Source organism: Poecilia latipinna, unplaced genomic scaffold (genome assembly GCF_001443285.1).
Source record: "Poecilia latipinna isolate Pla-1442-1.1 unplaced genomic scaffold, P_latipinna-1.0 Scaffold345, whole genome shotgun sequence".
Lineage (NCBI taxonomy): Eukaryota > Metazoa > Chordata > Actinopteri > Cyprinodontiformes > Poeciliidae > Poecilia > Poecilia latipinna.
This window is the reverse complement of record NW_015112961.1, coordinates 106,520-123,591: the sequence shown is the minus strand read 5'-3', so window position 1 is coordinate 123,591 and position 17,072 is coordinate 106,520. Positions and strand designations below refer to the sequence as shown.

General features: G+C 38.6%; 1 protein-coding gene across 3 annotated transcripts in view; it reads left to right on the top strand.

The window, feature by feature from the left end:
• The first annotated feature begins 16,203 nt into the window (after positions 1–16,203).
• Positions 16,204–17,072, top strand: part of sema3fa (sema domain, immunoglobulin domain (Ig), short basic domain, secreted, (semaphorin) 3Fa) — a 60,213-nt gene continuing 59,344 nt past the window's right edge. For all 3 annotated transcript variants that reach the window (XM_015035694.1, XM_015035692.1, XM_015035693.1), the window contains exon 1: positions 16,204–16,572. The gene's annotated coding sequence lies outside the window, so the exon portion shown is untranslated. The remainder of the gene's footprint in view (positions 16,573–17,072) is intronic.

Genomic DNA, 17,072 nt, shown 5'->3' with positions numbered 1-17,072 from the left:
CCTTCTCTTACCTTCTGTATCAAAAACAATGTTTTTAAATTGGTTAAATCTGTTTGAAAAACCAACTGGAAAGCTGCACTGTGATTTACTTATGTTTTATACCTTGAGGGTCTTCAGGTTTTGTGACTAAATATGACCTTTTAAATATTTACCCTCAGTTGCTTTCGACTGACAGAACTGCACTCTTAAAAAAAAAAAAAAAAAACAGGAAACCATAGCTCTAATTTGATTTCAAATGCAGCCATTTTAAGAAAAGTATCCCACTGTTCTCTCTCACTCGATCAAATCACCATTTCCTGACATTTAAATACCTAACCATCCTTGTTTGGATAATAAAGGGTTTTCACAAAATTTTCTCCCTAGCTGATGGCATATCACTCTGGAGGACACCATAAATGATGGCCTGCTGAGTGTATTTTGTGCTTCCGGGGGAGCAGGATAAATGGTTTTCCGCAGTTGTTTAAAGGACAGAGATCTGTGAATGTTTTGTGGTATCTTTTGCTTTCTGCTGAAACCATTTTTATTTATTTATTTATTCTTTGCTCGGAAGGCTGTAGACACTTTTTCCTGAAACATGTTAGCTTACCAGAGTCTGTGCTCCACTACTGGAGTCAGTTAATTACCACGTCATGTTTCACTCAAATGAACATGTTTCACTCAGATCTGGAGACGTTTCAAAGGAGAACAACAAAGCAAGCACACTACTTAACATTTCCCATACATATCAATTTACATTACGCTGATTCAGTAAGTAAGTACCTAAAGGTGAGGGGTCGTGTCAGCGCCGACGGTGACCCGGGTCCAGGGGAGAAGTCTCAGCGTGATGCTGTGGAGTGGCTCATGTTCCATGATGTCTAAAAGTCACAATCCCTCAGGAAAAGACGACCAATATCACATTAACCGCTGAACCCCGCCGACCTAAACGTCGGCATGATGAAAACTTAAAGGTCAATATTTTCTCTTAGTGACCTTGAAATGAATAGTTTGCAAAACATATTCGCTCAATATTTTCCTGGTAACCTTCAGCTACAATTGAACAGTTATAATTCCAATAAATGATCCACCTCAGTGCCAGGAAGTTACTTAAAAGCCTGGATGAGGTTCAACAACAAACAGCACTAAAACATTCTTACACTAAATCAGGACAAAAAGCAGAGATTACACTTTTTGGACTATCAAACTTTCACATCTCTCAAAGCTCTGAAATGGGGCCTTTGGGTTCTGAAAATAAACTTTTTACAATCAACTTTAGTGCAATATTTGGCAATGTTTTCCCATTTGAAAGGCAATTCAACACAGGTTTTCCAATTAACGGTTTATGCTAAAGTGGCCTCATTTCTCTCCTGGACTTTGAAAGAGTGATTCAAACAATAATCTTATCAAGACATCCCTATTGGAATAAATACACAACATGTTAGTGTTTGCTGATCTTTGCTTGCCCCTCTGTAACTGGACCAGAATACTGACAAGCAACATTACCAAGTCACTGTTTTAGCTTCTGGCTCTTAATTTATTTTAAAACCAATTTTAGGATCTTTTTGTTTAAATTTATTTTTTTAGGTTCTTTGCTAGTTTGTTTTTGGGCAATGAAAATGTTGATCACTTCTAGACATTTCATGACATCACACTCTGGGACTTTATCGTTCAGGATGCATGTAGCATGACACACTGCACGCTGGTTTCTTCCCAGGATGGATTAAATATGATATACTTCATATATCTACAGGGCTGTCACAAATGAAAATGCCAATGTGGAATATTAAGAGCTAACACATTCACATGCACAGATGCTCAGTTCTGTAAATAGCCCAAATTATTTTAATCTTTTGCCAAAACTCTTTCTCAATTTTATCAGCTTCACATTTAGACATAATTCAGATGGGTTACGGATTACGTCAAGCAGCGTGTCAGAGATTGTTGGGAATCCTCGTGTCCGCTTTGAGGGATGCTAGCAAAGCCTGGACTGGGCACGCCTGCCAGAGGAAGCCATCCGTGGCCTCTGTCCTGGGCACCGTGCCACAGGTCTATTGCTGGACACATGAACTCTCGGGAATGCCAGGATGAACAGTAGCCCACTGTGTGATTAGATCGCATGTTCTTTTTTATGTAACACAACAGCAAAATGAGAGTGTAAATATCAGGTCTGCTTGGTCAGATAAATGGGAATCTGCAGGCAGTATCAGTAGTCGTCATGTTGATAAAAGAGATTGAGAATTAGACTAGCTTGCTGATGGTAAATGAAACATTATACCTTCGTCTATTTAGCAAAGAAATTAAATTGTTAAGATGGTTTGTTGCTTTAGAGAGCTTTATATTTGTTGGCCATAAGTCTCATGTTTTTTTTTCCATCTGTTGCAATCACAATGTGTGCTTCTAAAAGCTTCTGCTCTAAAGCTGTGTGCTGTTATTTTCAACTCAGTCACAAGATCTACACAAAGTATCTGACAGCAGAGAATATGTCACTGTATTGTCCTCAAGACCAGGAGGAGATACAAAAAATTAGAAAATCTGATTTCAGATTCTTAATCTTTGGTCTGCTGTAGGATCAAATAGTTAAACTATAACTTGTTTGTTATATTTATTTTGTTGAACAGCTTTCCTTTTTTCTTTCTTTTTAAGTTTCAGGGCAAAAATTATTCAGATACAGCATGTAGCCTTGGCTGCATGTAAAAGGTTCTTGGTTTGAAATCCAGCCTGCGGTTTTTCTGCATGGAGTTTGGACGTTATCTCCACCTCTACATATTAATATTGGAGGCCAGTCCAATAAGCTGTGGCTCTGGGTGCATGTTTTGGGTCATAGACCTCCTGGAAGGTGAATCTCCACTTCAGTCTCAAGTCTCATGGCCTCCTAAAGGTTTTCTGCCAGCATTGCCCTACATCTAACTCCAAGTCTTCCCGTTAACTCTGGTAAATGTTTCTTGGCCCCGTTGAAGAAAAGCATCTCCACAGTATGATTCTGCCAAAACCACATTTTACCAATAGGACGGTGTGTTCGGGGTAACTTGTAGTATCTGCTTGTCAATCTGTCTGAACTGTGATTTAGAAACTATTTTTCTAAATCCTAAATCACTTCTTTCCATTTTATAGTATCTCAGACAGATGTTTAGCTGCATGCAAAGGTTTTCTTTACAAGTTCAGGAAAGGGCATGTTGTCTTTCATGCAGCAAAACAGTCTAAGGCATTTGAAAAAGGTCTCCCACCACCTACTGTTTAACACAGCAGGTTTTTTTTTTTGTTACTTGAGTTGGGTGCACTTGCTTGTGATTGGCAAGCCAGTGGATAGAGGTTCAACGAAGGCTGGGGGCACACCTGAGAGGCTTTGGCCCACTTGTTATGCAGTTGGCTCTCCAGGGGCAGAGAGGAAGGACGGGGTTTGAGTCTCGGCTAATCTAGTTGGCAGATGACTGACGTCTCCCGCGTCCATCAAAGTGTGACCCGGGGCATACTTTTAATGAGATCCATTCCACATGACAGGCGCCACCTCTCCCTGGGCTGTCTGACTGATCGCCTTCTCTGTTTCAATCAGGTTGCTGTCTACATGTGTTGTTGCTTTATGTACAATGTACATGTGTCTATTGAAGCGTCTTGGAAAGAGGAATCGTACCGAGGCTATGAACAACTCTTGGATGTGTTTGTTTCTGAAACTCCTCCTTTGATTTGGACAACATCCCATTGTGATCTTCACAGAATAAAAAAGACGCTGGATCTAAAGACTTACGCTGCGTAAAATTTAGGAAAAAATAAATAAAAAACACATGCAACAATTGAGAGAAGAAGCTTTTCTGTGCTGATTTAATTTGGATTAGGAACCCATCAAGCAGGGAGGTTGTAAAACACATGTTGGGAGAGTCAAACCCTCTGCTTTAGCTTGACAGAGAAAGTAACAATAAAACAGAACAAATCTTCAGAAGAGGAGAAACACATGGGGTCTGCACTCTCTTGGCTTGTCCAGCATTGCTCAATCTTTGTAGTAACCATCGCAGAGCCCAAAAGCTGCTAACCATGTGGTCTGAAATAATGAAATAAATGTGTCGGCACTGTGTGAGTTATCGGCAACAAAGGGAAGAAACTTTTCAGTCAACTAATGACAGATTTGAGCAAAAGACAAACACACAAAGTCTCGAGCTCTTGTGTTATAGAGGACATAAGCAGCGAAGTCGAGAGACAAATTATCCGGCTGACATCTTCACACAGAGAAGATAATTATGTTGGCTTACTTTGGCTTGCAAATGCTGGAACGACTGGTTCAACTGGGGGCCTCAGCTTTTTTTGGGGGGGGGGTAGAATTTAGCTGCCAGATGTGCCCAATGCTGACAGCTGTTGGAGGCTGGACACTGTCCCATGACACTGGTCATAAAATAGGCAACATGCTTGCATGCCCATTTACAGTCTTGGTACAGCAAATGAATAGATTTTGGGATAGTTTTATTGATAAAAAAAGACTAAATTCAAATACACTTTTAAATAAGTTATATGGCTAATATAAGTCATGAATAATAATAATAATATGCCTTTTGATTGCTTTTTAAAGCAGGTGAGTAATTTTAAGTGCTTTTTGACAGGAACAATGCCTTTGTAGCCACACCTCTTTAAAACACAGGAACTGATTACCTTATATAACAATATGTCATCTGGTGTTTTGCCGCTAGTTTGATAAGAATGGTGTGAGCATCTGTACTTCACCAACAGACCTCAGCCATACAGTGAAATGAGGGTAAGAGCCATCAAATTAGAAAGAGTGGGCTTCTCCTTCTCCTTCCATATCAAAAACAGGTATATCTGCATATTGTTATACAGAGACTTGGCTTCAAGAAAAAGAGCAACTGACTTAACGGAGCACACCCAAAGATTCATTAGCCAAGGTAGAAGTCTTAAGAGATCAACAGGCAAACCGGATGAGCATGCTGATGAGAAAGCATACATTGTGCTGTTTACATTTATATGCAAGTGAAAAAATCCGTGATTGCTTTTCCAAGCAAAAATGTTTTGATGTATGTCCTGCATGTCCCAGATTTGAGGAGATTTTGTTACAAGCAATTTATAGACTCTATAGCGTTTAAAAACTGTAAAGAAGCTTTTTTAAAAGAATAGCATGCACGTAAAACTACCAACACCATCGATGTGGATTGTAACTGCATGTATAAGGCAGTTGGACATGTACGTGTAGGTCATGCAATAGTGGTTTCAGCTGCAGAAGGAGTCTTTGTATACAATAAGTAGATGTTGGATTAGCAGCTATTGTACTGTGTCTGTCTCACTCTGTGGGGCAGAGAAGAAGGAGCATGTGTGAACATCTGTGCAAAAAAAAAACAAAAACACAGTGATAGAGGAAAATTGGTTTAGTTACAACAACTCTATTTTCATTGTTCATGTTAGAGACACATTCAGAAGATTTGTCTCTAACATGACAACATCTCAACATCTTCTACAGCTGTTTTTATTCCTCATAATTCTAACACTGACAAATGTCGAGATGTGCTATTTAAAGCTGTCGCTTTCTAATAACACTTGTAGTAGAAATGATAATGTAGATTCTGTCTACAATATGCAAGTATATTATTCTGTCAAATGATGTTTTTCCTTATCTTGATATAAGGATTATTATGAATGCTCTCTTTTTATTGTGATTGTGCACATCATGGTCATGCAAAACAATCATTTAAAGCGTCAAAAACAGAGATAGTACCAGTCAATATTTACTGTTCAGCTTAGTCTATTGCCTCCTCCAGCTGCATTCATAGCTTTAACCTCTCCTTTTCTTTGGTCAGGCTCAAACTGAAAGGCTGTGGGGACATTAGATGTTCATGTTATAACCTCATTGTTAGGGCTGCACAATATATTGCAAATTTATCATCATATTTCATGTCTATCTATGAAATATACATATCGCAATAAGTTTGCTCAACATTTAAGTACCATGCATTCATTTTTCTTCTTTTTGAGATGGAAAAAAATAAATTAAAAAAGTTTTCTACAGCCGGATATATAACTTATTTTCTGTGGTTCATGTTTGCAATGAACTCTAACAGAGAGACATTTTTAATTAATTAATTGTTTATTTATTGTAAGTTATATACTGATATTTAAATTTTCACCTGCATCATTGCATGTTGAATATTTCCCTGATATTCTGCATTTCTTCTTACTGACGTATTTGTCCTGACTTCCTCCTCCTTTTTTTCCTCACCCAAACAATTATCAACAAAGTCTCCATCATCACGATCGCTGCTTTCTTCCATTGTGGAAAATTAAGGTCCTTCATGTTTTGTCAGCCTTCTGCTGAGTACTCGGCTATTTTATTCTGCTTTTCAAAGTTTTCAACATAAATCTCAACATCAAACATTGAAATTAATTTAACTATCATTAGCACAACCAATCATCAAGAGAAAATTGTGTAAAAAAAAATGAGTAACAAATTAAACATGAAACACACAGTAACAAATGAATAACTTGAGTTTTTTGGAAGAAGAGAACATTGACGGGAAAGCAGACGGTGATAAGACTGAGTGTCTCTCCTCTGGGATTGACTGGAGAGCCACCGACAGTTGTGACATCCCTCCCACAACATTTCCACAGCTAATTAAATTGCGAACTAATCCACAGAGAAAGACATAGTTTAGAGGAGGCTCTTGATCTCCTATGCCGTCTCCAGACAACGTACTGCAGGGTCTGACGCAGCTCGACTGGTGCAGGAAATTCTGGGAACAGATGTCAGCGAGTATTTGCCGTCTTTCTGTAGAACTGAGAAAACCTTAATCTGCTGTGGATGTCCACAAACAAATTTGTCATGTTGAATACCCTATTGCAGTTGGAAAACCCCTTATTTGAGTCCAATTAGCAACACAAAGTCAAAGTTGTGAAACCTTTTGTCTTGCATGACTGGTTCAGATTGTTTCCAGGCACGGGAAACAATCTGAAATAACCGACTCCATATATTAGTAGTAAATATTGTCTCATGCTTTCCTCTTGCTCCAACACAAGTATCCAGGTATTGGACATGGATACTTCTTGTGAAATTCTTCTTTGTTTCTGTGTCACATACAAACTTGCTGGAGGTTCCTTCTGTGTAATTTTGGATTCTTGAGCCACCTGTTTCACAGACTCATCAGAGCGAGTGACGACAGGAGGATGAGAGGGGAAGTCGAGTGGAGGGGGTGGGGGGGGACAAAGTTCAAAGGACAAGAGACTGTGTCCATTTAAAAGAGAGCCGAAGAAAATATCTGTGAAGAAAATGCAATATGTTTTAGGTAACCCTCAACAACAAGTCTTGCACTGACTTTCAAGTGATATTCTGTTTTTTAAGAACAACATTGCAGTCATAAATCCAGCAACATTCACGTTCACTTAGATTCTCTCAAACCTGTCAAAACACCGACTGCAGAGGACGGCTTATCTGTCATCTTTAATTTCACATCATTCTGGTTATGGGGGAATCGAACCACTGATATCCACCTCACATATTCAGTAAGGTAAATGCTGACCTAAGTTACAGGAAGAAAGCATATTAACAGAAGTGTCCTAATTAAATCATACTTTTGGACACAGTTACACAGATCTGTGGCTGGGTTTAGAAGATGAGGTTTTAAAGTTTTTTGTTTTTTTTAAGAAATTAACTGAGAATCTATATTTTGTTTATTAAATATTTTATAAAACATTTTTTTTTTATAATTTATACGGGAAAAAAATTTGTGTGGCAAAAATCAGCCACACAGTACAAATTTAACTTTTTCATTTCATTCAGGGTTTTTCAAATATCAAACCTTGAAAAAATTAGGTGCACCCCAGAAATCCTAGAGGCGTATAAAATATGCTGACATTTACATACTAATTCTAATGTTTGCAACTAATGTTATAATCTGATTAGAACAATTGTATTAGATCCCTTGGCATATTTATCTGCTTAAACAGCCGTCTGTACAGTGAACATTTCAAACACACCTTTAGTTTTCTACTGTCCACCGTAAAGTTGATCATTACTGCAGCCAGTCTGTAATTATTTCTGCTTGCTGAGCGATTTGCTATTTGTTTTGCTGAATAACCCAGCTAACTACTATACCTATAAACATTTATATGTATCTATGTAGCTTATGCTACATAAGATTCTTCAAGATTCTGATTGTGACATTTAGTTTAGCTTTTCTGAATAAATGACCGGAGCTTAGCATCCCAACTTTGTGGGTGTCAAGCATTTCTACCCTTTGCACTGTGGACCTTGAACTGTCCTGTATCTACAAAACCCCAAGTTGGATTTCACAAAGGTTTCACGGGTTACTGCTGAATTTTTGTTTTTCCCTTTCCCCTTTAAACACAGTTTACTTGTGTGCACAGATGTTTTCAGAAGCAGCGTTTCTCTTATAAGAGGTTCTTACTGTATGATCTATTTTCACACTGTAAACACCTGGTATTATTAAATGTTTACTGACTCAACACAAAGAACAGGGAAGACACATTAAACAGTCGTGTAACCTTTTTACCTTATATGTTTTTAACTTCACTGACTTTAAAAAAAGGCAGATTGACGTGACAAAAACAAAAACAATGCACACAAAGGTTTTATTTTCTTCAGTTATGGCGAAACCTGAAAATTCGAGGCATTTCCCTGTCAGACCACAGAGTACAGTAATCTAAGCACGACTACTAATCCTCACTTTTTTGGCTTGGAGAAGAAAGCCGGCTCATTTCCTCTCCTGTCTACAGTATTGCCCTCAGGTCGGCGGCCTGCGGCTGGAGCCCCATAAAGAAAGACACTGAGACAAGACTCACAGAACCAACACGAGATGGGAAAACTGTTACGCAACCCTCCCCCCCAGCCCACTTATGACTGGTATGGTTGTAGTGCTATTACACATAAAATCTTGCTTAATACAATACCCTATATTTTATGCATGAGGTAGAAAAGACAGGAGAGAATGAGAGCTAAAATAACATAATGCACTCTTTACTCCAGTTGTGGAGATAATCCAGCGGGAAAGCAGCGGACGGGATCAGACCCCGCGGAGCCTGTTAGGAAACAGCTTTAATTCATACCAAATCATCCCACCACAGCTGCCCTCCTCCTCTTGTTCCCAGGCAGAATTCATGCGAGCCAGATACAATGAGACAAACTTTTATCATTTACAAAAGGCAGCTGTACCATTTTTAGCTCCACAAAGCCCCAGCTGAGTCATAGTCAGCCTCCGTGACAAAAGAAGGAGGAACAAGAAAAATGACAATCAGCTAAACACGCGGAGATCTGGAGAATGCAGAGCGGGGTTTGATTTTTGTTTTATTATGAACAGCTGAAAAGTCTTGTCATGTGAGCATAACTAAAGAAAAAGAGAGGAAAGTAAAGCAAGAATGAAATTTACAACCATGTGTAAGAATCCAGATCCACTTGTGAGACTGTTTCAACAATACAGTGTGTTAAAGTCAACACGGTCAATGTCTGGGCCGGCCAACAAAAATAGCAAATGTCCAAGTTGTTTTTTTATTGCTTGGTTCACAAATTGTGGTTTTAAATGGGAATCTAAAACCACGAGGTGAATCTCTCTCCGGAGGACACGAATGCACTTCATGGAATAACAGACAAATATTTCTCTATTTGTACAGCAAACACAAAATGTGTAATATTAATAAGAAATACCAACAAGTTCTCCGAAAACCTCACTTAAGGTTTGCAAGCAGGGTTTTTGTTTCTCATGATTTCTAACATTTCTTTCCCCGCTAATTAAATAACTAGAAATTCTACTTTCCACACATTTTCATATAGCAAAAGTTTTTACAGATAGATGTGACAAAGTGCTTCATTACAAGAGTCAACTCAACAACATACACAGTAAGAGAGTAAACAAAACTGACATGAAACAATCATTCATAAACTGAAGTATATATGTTAATTCAATTAAACTGATTTTTTTTAATAAGGGCTTAATAACACAAAACTATCACATTCACACAACATAAATAAATATGTTGTGAAAATGTGAAACGTTTGACGCTATTTGATAATTGTCTTTGGTGGTAAGAAAGTCAAATCAGACGTCAATGCATTTGTCACCCTGGTCAATGTCTGGGTGCATTTCTCACACAGATTTTCTTGCAAAGCAAAGATTATTAAAGTTTATGCTTTAGGTTGTTTCGGTGCCATTTGAATTTAGACTTGTGGACAGTTGTACGTTTCCAAACTGGACAAAAAGTTGTGTAGCAGTAGCACTTCTAAGTAGCTAATAAGAGAGCTAATATTTCTTATCTTGCTGTCTGTATCAGTCATATTTTCCTTTGGGTCAGCCGTTGCCTTACTTCTTACCTGGCTGGATTCAAACTAGTCATGAACTTCACTTAAAGCAGAACGTTGATGTAATGTGATTCTTTTGTGCTTTGGCATCCATGAGCACTCATAGTTTGGATGATGGCTTTTCCTTGACATCTAGGATGGTCCAGTCTGTGGAAATTTTTCTTTATAAACTTTCCTCTCAGTAACTGCTTCAATTCTTCCTTTCTCAAGTGTTGCAGCACATGTCACCATAGTCACACTTGTTTTGTTTTTTTTTTGTTTCTTTTTTTCCTTCAAAGATGGGTCATGGGTACATTTTGTGACATCACTGAAACAACAGTGAGACGGGGCTTCGAAACATGAGAACATAGCAACAGGACTATTTTAGAAGCTTTCCAACTTTAAATTTTAATAATTTATAACTGACTCATGCCTCATTACTTTTGCATTTGTACATTTTAAACACAAGTTGAGGTTTTGTGTTTATGGGGGGGGTTTTTTCCCAACAAATCACTTCATTATCAGATAGCCTACCTCCATGCCAATTCTGTGAATGGCACAGCAAAACAAAATCAGCAGCTGAACAAACTTAGTCGTCAGATGTGAGGTAGCTGTTTCCAGCTGTAGTTGTCTAAAACAGACAAGTTTTTATCCTCTAATTCATTTTTTTTCTCTCTCTGTCTGGCAGCTTGGTGATGGGGATACGAGTCTACAAAGTGCAGAGTTATCTTTTCCCCATTTAAATGCTAATGAGCATGCTGCAGTACCAGTCAAAGCACGGCAGAAACAGTGTGAATTTTTAATATCTCATCGCAGCAAAAGGTAACAGCTCTCCTGGTGAGGTTAGAGGAATGGGTACATGTTCCCTCATTAAATTCAACACAAGTGATGTGTCCCTCCGAGTGTGCGGCGGGCCACCGTGTCGCAGCTTCCTCGTCTGCGTGTCTGTGGTCAATTTGTGTGTAAGAATGCGTGCACACTCACATCTGCCCGTTTCATTTGGGTGGGTGCAGACTTCCAGATGTGCACAGCCGATTGCACTTGATTCCTCACCTCATTGGTAATGAACAGCTGTTAATTGCCTCCCGAACACGAGGGGCAAGCCAGGAGACGGGGATTGAGCTCGTCACAGCATGTTAATAATTACTTTATGTGAGTGATTAAGCCACTGGTGGTAAAAGGTTGGAGGTTAAACGGTATTAAATGTGATGACAATCGTATTATATAATGACGTCTGCTCATGTGCAGCTTCAATTTGTTGTTCCTGTATATTTGCCACTTCTGTAAATGATTTTATTTTCCCTGTTTTTATATTGATGATGCCTTACAATGCCGACAGACAACTACTGGTGGCATTTGAATTATTTATGCAGTGTTATTGCAAGTCTCTAGAAAAAGAAAATTACATTTTTAAATAAACATGTTCAGCTGAGAGTCAACCTCATGCAGTACCTTGAAAACATGTCCAAACCAAATGAACCTTTTCTTGGATTGTGTCACCTTCCAACCACAAACGTCAATCTGTTGCTTGTGGATTTTATTCAATAGACAAAGATAAAGTAATGGTTAATTGTGAAGTGGAAGACAAATATATTTAAAAAAGAATACTTTTCAGAACAGCCTTTCTCTGAAATGAAACCTGCAGGACTTTTGTTCATTCTCTCTTCCTTGGAGATGCTACATATTAGTCTAGCACATGTAGGTCAAACGATTCAACTTTGGTTTCATCTGACTATCATGTAGGAGACGTTTCCTGTCTCCTACATGATAGTTGCAAACTGCAAACAGGACTTCTGAGACATTTCTTTTAGCAATAGCCTTTTTCTTGAAACTCTTCTAGAAAGGCCAAATTTCTAAAGTTTATGATTAATAGTTCATTGCCCCACTTGAGCTTTAGCTCCTGGGTTACTCTGATGAATGTTTTCCTTGCTTGTTCTGTCAGATGATGCGGAAGACCTTGGCAGGTTTGTCAGTGTGAATTGCTGATTTTCTTTCAGTGATTGTGCTGGTTGATATTCTAAGCCTGCTTCAAATTTCTTCACATGTTTATCTCTGACTTGTCTCTTTGTTCTTTATTATTATTATTATTATTATTATTAAATATTAAGTTACACACTGATTTGTCTACAGGTTAGCTTACTTGTGAAAGCAGCTAGCTTTAATTAAACATTTCAGAGTTTAATTAATAAAATAAATTGAAACCCATTTTATTTTTTTCCCTCTTCTGACTTATCCTCAAATGTGAAACACATTAGAGTTTGTGGTTTTTACACTGTATGGTGACACAATTTTACTAGGAGGAGAATGTTTTTATCTGCAGTGATGTCTAGGAAATATCGCAGACATCATCTAAGAATAATTTTGAAATATAACACCAGTTCCTCTTTTGGAAAACAGAAGGTCTCAACCACTGTTTTTACAGAGTCCCAGGGACTGATTTTTCTGGTAGCCAGCTGTAATCTTTGGTTTCGTCAACATTTTTCACTTTTCACTGCTCAGATAGTTGCTGCAGAGAGCCAGAGGAAAATCTGGAAAGCACAGAGGGACTTTTGTGAAAGCAGGCACTCCTCAAAGCCAGGATTCAATAATTGCTTTCCTCTTGTCTCACGCAAGTGACAGATGGCGAGGCCACCAGAGGGCTGAAGATGGGAATAATATTGTTGATTAAAAAGAAATATAGGAAACAACATGCAGCTGTTGGCTGCATGACAAAAAGAGAGGCTAGGAGTGGGACAAAAAAGAAGAGAAAGAGCCGGTTAGCAGTGACAATAAAACTCATCTGGCCCACCCACATTTTAATTCCAGGTCATTTCAGCTGCTGAAGTGTGAAGGATTTCTGGAAGGTGAGTTATTCATGAGAGCACAAACCCCTTTCAAGGATCGCACACCTTTATGTATTAATCTAGTTTTTTTGGGGGGGGCGGGGGGTTGGCTTTGTTTAACTTGGACTCAGACACTTGTCTTTTAAGTTCAAAGAAACTCAGACATCATAAACATCTGTCTGGTGTGTGAAGGCATGTTAGTTGTTTCTTGTATTCAGAAAAATTTATTTCTGCAGAAGTCATAAGGATCCAACCTGCACAGCATATTTTACGCATGCTAATATATTTCCAAGAATTTCCTCAAAATGTGGAAAACTTAAACTTCCTACAAAAGATGTAGTTTTTACTTAACACAAAGACGCCCAAGGGGCCTTTTTGTAATGAGCTGTCACAAAAACAGACATCTGTGTTTCTCGTTCCAATGAAATCTTTTGTATTTTTCTCTAGAAATAGTCCAGTAGACATTATCCCCTCATATAATAAAAGGTGTGCAAAGACTCAAAACATATCTTTATACAGTTGTCTTTTCTTTTCATCTTGGAAATTCCTGTTTGACCTCACATGACTATAAGGTAACTCTAATGTCTTTAACAGTACATGCAACCTAAGCTACTGTATCTATGCTTTATAGTACAATAAATATGCACGTTGGGTGTCAGCTGCGTTGTATGTTGTCCGGATAAGAAGCGAAATAAGCCTCTGTGATCGGCTGGGTAGATCAAGTGAGATTAAAGGATTTAAGGCTCCATTTGCCCATGAATATCTGATGCCTATCTGAGGCAGGAGCTGGCGATCCTCCGTTAGGTGACTGAGGTGTTGGTGGAAATCCGCCTTATCTGCATCTGGCCATTTTTTTCCCCAACCGGCTCTTTTGTGAATAGTCAGCCCTTCCTTTCTCTTTCTCCCTGCCTGAGTCAAAATATAGTAAATGATTCATCCGTTCGTCACACATCAAAGCATTTTCAGAATCAAGATATCGCCAAAGCAAGCAGAAATGAACTATTGTTCTGCTTTGATTTGACACGCAACCTGGTGCTGCTTGGCTGCGCTAAATATAAATCAGCAGCTGGCAATCAGTGGTTAATTAAAGCTGTGAAATGACCTGGGTCTGATTGTGATTCTCCGGTGGTCGTGTAAGACAAGCCTCCTGTGGTTTCTCTAAAAGTCATCAGCCGCATATCTGAGAGTTCATGCCTCAGAGTTCAGACACGACACACACAAGTCTGTCTATATGTTCTCCCCCTTCTGCTGTTAATCATTTTGGGATGTGTGCATGAGAGTTACTGAAATTAGAGAACTGAACTCAGATTGTTTTATTCGAATGTGTGTTAATCACCATCTTTTCAAGGCCGGAGTTCGATAAGTGGAGACAAAAAGTGTTACAATCATCCCCTATTCATTTTTTTTTTTCTATTTTGTTACAGATTCTGCCACATTGCAACCCTCCACTTTCATGTGATTTATTGGAAATGTATTTGATAAAACAACACAAATAGGATTCAAAATATGTAACAAGTAAAACAATCTGAAAAGTGTGGACTGTATTAGTATTCAGCCCCCTTCACTCTCATCTCCCTGGGTAAATCTTTCAAACAAATGAATCCAGACTAGCGTCGCTGCACATTTTTCATTCATGACAACAAATTGAAAAGCCAGAAACATCAGTAATAAAGTTTGCTTGTTTGTTTGTTTATTTATTTGGATCTCCACTAGCCATTACCGTAACAGTGCCTACTCTTCCAGGGATCCACAGTAACAAAGTTGTGGAGAAGCTTAAAGGAAAAAAAAAATATCTAAAGGTACAGTTCAATCTTTCATGTAATGCACTTAAACTGACAGAGCAGAGAAGTGCTTTGAAGCAGCCAAAAAAGACACAAGGTAAATCTGGAGGACATGTAGAGACGCACACAATCTGCAAGAATAAAACCTGTGAAAAGAAAGGAAGTCATAATAAGCTCTGATTATAGCAAACATCTGTTAGCAGGTAGGACCAAAATTTAACTTTTTGTCTACTTGCAAAATGCTGTGTGCATCAGAGAAATGACAGGAGAGTAAACATACTTCTGAACACACATCTATGTGATGAAACACGGTGGTGACTGCATTATGCTGTTGGGATGTTTTCATCAGGAACAAAGGAGCTGCTGCTAGTCATGCAGGTTAATATTGGAAGAGAATTGTTTGGAAGCTGCAAAAAAAAAAAAAAAAAAAAAAAAAACTCAAACTGAGGTGAAGATCCACCTTCCAGATGGACAATGAGCCAAATCATACAGCCAAATCAAGAATAGAAGGATTTAGATCAAAGTTCATCGATTCATTAAAATGGCCCAGTTAAAGCCCGGAGCTAAATGTAACAGAGAATCTCTCAAAAATGTTGACTATTTATCCACATTTTAAGTTCAGTCTCTGCTAGAAATAGCTGGTAGAAATTTACCCAACACACTTGCAGTTGAAACTGCAGCAAAATGTGGTGTTTACCTCGACAGACCTGAATATAAATTTCTGCTGGGCTTTTTAGATTGTATTTGTAAACCGTTTTGAAAACCATGTATCATATTCCTTCTAAAAAATATGTGCCACTTTGTGTAGTCTAATCACAGAAATCCCACTCGTTTCTTGCTGACAAGATGAAAAAAAAAAAAAAAAACACTAGAAAAATAATATTTTTGTGAGGCACCCAATATTGGTGATCAGAAAGATAAATGTTCATGGTAATGAAAATAAATTGAAGCCACCTCTCTTATTTCAGTATCTACTTTCAACATTTTGAACTAGATTTTCCAAACTTGAATGACTTTTGGCTCGAGACGAAATGGAGCACTGTTCCCACTCTTTATTATTAAAATATAGTTTGAATGTGTGGAAAATGTGGTTTGATCCTTCGTGTGAACGATAAATATACGCGGAAAGACTAGACGAGGCCTGCAGAATAAGCTGTACTGTCTTGCAAATCATTTAATAAAATGTCCCAATTAAACGAATGAAAACATAAAGTTAACGTTCTGAAACGAGACAATAAATCAGAAAAGTTGAAGGGTGGTGTCGGATAAAAATGTAGGATTTTGTGAGATTTTAGGGAGGGTTGCTAGGGTAGGTTCCCTCCCCCTTGGGTGTGTCCACAACCGAGGTGGATAGACCTCAGCCTATCCACCTGCAGAAATCCGCTTCCTTCCACTCCAGACTTGAGCGTCGCTGCGCGCGGGTTGAATCTCCGCTCCGACGATTGTGTCCAAGCGAAAACTCGTCCCTTTTTTTTTTGTTGTTGTTGTTGTTCACCTTTTCAAGGGTAGAAATAAAAACCCCACGGAATCTTCTGTTGCAATAAAGTGCTCACTTCAAGTTTAAGGGGCTCCGTGAAGGTAATTTAAATCCAAGCTTTGTTTGGCTCTGGGATAATCGTGCAGGATCTGCGATTGATACGCCTGCGGACGGAGCAACCTGAGTGGATGGTTTTAAATGGTGACCAGCCGTAGTGCAAAATCTAGGAGCATCTAGAAGGCAGGTGATTATTAAGGAATTGGTTTTTTATGAAAAATGATAACCTTAAACTATAAGTTCACTTGAAGAATGAGGTGGGGGAAATAGTTGCTTTCTGAGTTCAAATGGATATTTGCAAGATTATTTGGTCATTTATTGAAATACTTAAGCTTTATATTTTTTGGTGCGCCTCCCTAAACGCGTGGGAGGTCTTTTTTTTTTTTTTTTTAATGAAACTCTATTGAAAATCACGCAAGGCGCAAAAGCCGCGCGTCATTGTCCGTGTCTCTGTGCGTTTTGGTGGACATTTAAAGTTTCTGCTGCATGTGCATTCTGAGATTTCAAGCTAAGCACACATCCAGTCTCCAGACAATAATTTGGATTTCATGTAAATGCCATATTTCGCTTCCAAAAGGCATGTGGATCATGTCCTCCTAACTCGGAGCCCATGCAGTCGGGCTTTATTTTGGTTAGCGGCTCTCCTTTGGAGCTCTGCCTTCTGTGGCTCAGTGTGGAACTTG